Source organism: Bos javanicus, chromosome 7 (genome assembly GCF_032452875.1).
Source record: "Bos javanicus breed banteng chromosome 7, ARS-OSU_banteng_1.0, whole genome shotgun sequence".
Lineage (NCBI taxonomy): Eukaryota > Metazoa > Chordata > Mammalia > Artiodactyla > Bovidae > Bos > Bos javanicus.
Window position 1 is genome coordinate 50,773,841 of NC_083874.1, and position 4,464 is coordinate 50,778,304.

At 38.5% G+C, this 4,464-nt stretch overlaps 1 non-coding gene and 1 pseudogene across 1 annotated transcript; both read left to right on the top strand.

The window, feature by feature from the left end:
- Nucleotides 1-1,342: 1,342 nt before the first annotated feature.
- LOC133252184 (U6 spliceosomal RNA) lies at nt 1,343-1,447 on the top strand. The gene has a single exon (XR_009737814.1). It is a non-coding gene; the product is annotated as a U6 spliceosomal RNA (small nuclear RNA).
- A 772-nt stretch (nt 1,448-2,219) lies between these two features.
- Nucleotides 2,220-2,830, top strand: LOC133252047 (mitochondrial import inner membrane translocase subunit TIM14-like; annotated as a pseudogene).
- The last annotated feature ends 1,634 nt before the right edge of the window (nt 2,831-4,464 follow it).

Here is a 4,464-nt window from a genome sequence, read left to right on the forward strand (position 1 = left end):
CATTTCTCTCCACTCTAGGTCAAGGTAACTACTTCTGGTTACCCTATTTTCTGCTGGCTTCCTTTTACCTGCTGAACAGTCTGCTTTCAGATGGACAGCTCCTGCTTTATTCTTGGACAGAGCAAAGGCTGAAATTTTCCTGAAGCTGATTTGTGTCATAAGGCCAGGCTCAGGAAATCAGTGGTCTGAGGTCTTGTATGTTTGTAGCGTGAGAATATCAATACACTCTGAGCATACTGGGCGGGAGCATCATATAGTGGACACAACTTTGGTGTTAGAAAGATCTCAATTCAAATTAATCTTGACTGGTCAATAAAGTCAATAGATCCTCTGGAGCGTATTTCTTCATCTCTGAAAGACAGATTAATAATATTCACTTTAACTTCCTGTTAAAGAATCTGATACTTAGTAAGCACTCAATACAATTTGGTCCCTTCTTTTCCTCTTCAAGTTCTTTTAATTGAAAATGACTTTTTAAAATGTCATCCTTTCATGGTCCATTGATGCAAGGCCAATCCTTTGGCCCTTTCCATAGGATACACTGACGTGATAGGGAGATGAGGGGATATACTGTCTCCTGAATAGATTTGTGTTTTAAGGACTTTCAGGAAAGGAATTTTGATGTAGCAAGGGCAGTGCTAGTGGCAATTTCAATGTTATGTTCTGGGAAATCTAAAAGTTCTATGAGGTTCTCTGAAAACATGAAAATAGGAAACATTTCATTTCTGCCTGCTCTATGATCTATAAACACCACCTAACAATATACATTGGTCATCAGCATTCAATTGTACTACTTGACATAGAAAGAGCTTAACAGGTTTCTATGAAGATGGCATAGGAAATACAAGTCTATAAAGTTCAAAGCACCTTATAGATCTTTATTTTGTCCTGAAATATTGTGCATTTATTATATGAAATAAAATACACACTAACATTAATTTGAAATTCTTTTTTGTCATATTAAGAGTACACATGATCTTTGACTTGAGCGACTTCACTTTGATCTTTCAATTAATTATACTTCTAGGAATCTCTCCTAGAATATACTCATATGTGTGTACAAATATGCATGCAGAACCATATTTACTGCAGAGTGTTTGTACCAACAAAGAGTAGTAAGAATTGCTTAAGTATTATAGAATAGTCATATAATAGAATACTATGAATCCATTAAATGATAAACAATTATTAATCAGATAGCAACTACATGCTCAGAACCTTATTGAATGCTGAAGGAGAATAAAAAGAACTATATGTCATGATTTTTATCCTGGAGGAGTTTATGACTTGGTTGAGAAGGGTCCAAGATGCACAGATCCCCAGCTTAAAATTGTATGTCTTCGTGCTCACTTCAGCAGCATATATACTAAAATTGAAAGGCTACAGAGATTAGCATGGCCCCCCGGGCAAGGATGACATGCAAATTCATGAAGTGTTCCATATTTTTTAAAAAATAGAAGAATAAAATGAAAAAAAAAATGTCTGCCACATGAGTCAACTTTTTGGTTTGTGTTCTTGAAGAAGAATCTTCTGGACCAGAGGATGGCAAACTACAGCCCATCAGCCAAATCCAACTCCTTGCCTATTTTTGTAAATAAAATTTAATTAGAACACAGACATGCCCATTCATTTATCTATTGTCTAGTTTACTTTCCTTTTTTAAAAAAATGCTTATTTATTTATCTGGGTGCAGCGAAGTGCCGGGTCTTAGTTTTGGCACTGGGGATCTTGAATCTTTGTTGCAGCACGAGGGATTTTGAGTGGTGGCATGTGAACTCTTAATTGTGGCATGTGGGATCTAGTTCTCCAACCAGAGATGGAACCCAGGCCCCCTGCATCGGGAGCGTGGAGTCTTAGCCACTGGACCACCAGAGAAAGTCCCTAGGCTACTTTCCTTATACAGAGCTGAACAGTTGTAACAAAGATCTTATACCCCACAAAGCCAAAAATATTTACTAACTGGTCCTTTACAGGAAAAGTTTAATCCTCTTGTAGGCCTTAAAAAAAACACAACTCCTTAAAAAAGGGGTTGGTGGTGCCCTGTGACTACCTAGAGGGATGGGGGGTAATTGGAGATAGGTTCAAGAGGGAGGGGACATATGTGTACTTATAGTTGATTCACGTTATTGTATGGCAGAAACCAACGCAACACTGTAAAGCAATTATCCTCCAATTAAAAATAAAAAAAAAGTCCAAGATTCACAGGAAAAAAAATGGATTGGAATTAAGGATGGTGGTTTGAAAATATGTCCTTAAATTCTTTTATATGTTTTCCTTTACTAGATGAAGCTGAATCCCTGGGGCACCCATGTGTGGGCAATTTGTGCTTGCTGGTGGTGGCCACGTTGCTTTCTGATAGAGGTGTGGAATTGGTGGCTGTGGCCTCTGGCTGGAATGAACCACAGTCTCTGAGGAAGCAGGGGAGCCGAGCTGGAACTATGGCCAATATAGTGGTAGCAGTTAGACTGACCATTGTGCAGGTCGTTATGTTTTGCAAGCCGTGAGGCATATGGACTCTCAAGTAAAACAGATTTTTCACAGTCTATCCAAGTCTGCCTTTACTAGTGACCATTACAGAGATGAGTTTGAATGCAAAGTGACAAAATGGGAAGCAGCATTAATACTAGGTTTAAGTCCTACTGCCAATAAAGAAAAAATAAGAGATGCTCATCGATGAATTGTGCATTTAAATCACCCAGACAAGACAGGATCTCCTTAGATAGCAGTCAAAATCAATGAAGCTAAAGATTTACTAGAAACTCAAGCTAGAAAATGAAGTAAATGTATGATGAATTTTAAGTTCTTATTCATTTGTGTACATGGGTACCAGCTTTTTATCATAAAATACCTCAAAGCTCCAAAAAATAAATAACTAAAAATAAAAGATGAAGCTTAATTTTCTTCTGAGTATGGACTGAACTTAGTAACTTCCTTCTAATAAATAGAATAATATGCAAATAAGGGTGTGTGAATCCTGACACTAGATCATAAAAGATGTTACAGTCTTCTCCTTGCCCTCAGATCACTTGCTGGAAGAAAGTTGATTGCTATGTTGTGAGGACACTCAAGTAACCCTGTGCAGAGGTCCACATGGTAAGGAACTGATACCTCCTGCCAGCAACTAGCAAGGAACCGGGCCTTCTACTAATGGCCATGTGAGGAAACCCTCTTGGAAGCTCCAGCCTTTGGCTCCAGTCAAGCCTTCAGATTGCTGGAGTCTTGGCTGATGTCTTAACTGCAACTTCATGAGAAACCCTGACTCAGAACCACCCTGTTAAAGCCACTCCTGTATTCTTGACCCACAGATAACTGGGAAATAATATCTCTTGCCTTAACCTGCTGAATTTTGGGGTAATTTGTTATTTGACAATAAATAATTAATACAAACTGAAGGCTATAGATGCTCTAGAGCAGCGGGTCTGCAAACTCTCTGGAAGGGCGAGACAGTCAATATTTTAGGCTTTTGAACCATCTGGTCTCCATGGCAACTACCCCACTCTGCTGTTATAGCAGGAGGGCAGCCACACACAATAGGTAAACAAATGTGCGTGGCTGTGTTCCAATAAAACTTTATTTACAAACACAGGCATCAGGGTTGTGGGCCATAGTTTGCCAGCCTCTGCTCTAGAGAATCAAATTTTAATGACATTAAGCAATGATTAGAAAGGAGTTGTAGAAGCTGGGGAATTTCTCAGCTGAAGGCTGCAAAACCAACTACCAAGGAAACCCCTGATTAGAAAAGGGTATGTGCACAATATGGTCACAATTCTTTTTTTATCTTACCCTGTAAGTTTTTGCCAAGAGAAGAAAAATAAAATAATCGGAAGGGTGATGAGATTTTTTTTTTCCCCCTAAGAAATTCTAGAATGAGGACTGAGCACCCACTAGGGAAGAGAATAAGAAAACTGAAAATAGGAGGAAACTGCTCTTATGGTCTTTTTGCCAAGCTGCTAAGACCTGTGAGCACCAGTGCCAAGGCTAGTGTTTTAAACACGCAAAGCAAGTTTGTTAATGATGGAAGATTATCTTTCATTAACACCTGGAAATAGGACAAGGAACTAAAATGTAGTTACTGTTAGTGGAAATTAAAAAGGGACCCAGACTTTACTTAAGTTTATTTTATACCATTTTGCTCCAAGTATATCACATTTTCTTCGTGGTCCTTAGGACAGGTCTGTAAACTTAGTAAACATAATATTATGAAAAAAAAAAACCTCATAACTTACTGGAATGATATGCTACCACATGTCTGTTAGAAGAAAGCCTGACTGGATCTTACCACCATAGTCAGAAGTCACTATTTTTAGTGGCAACTCCTCAAACTGCAGGGTCACCATGCAGTCATGCAATCCCAAACTATTATCATCACAGCTAAGATTTACTGAATTCCTACTAAACACCGGGTACTGGGCAAAGCACATTATCTGCATTATTTCATTTAATCCTTTCAATAACCCTAAGGGG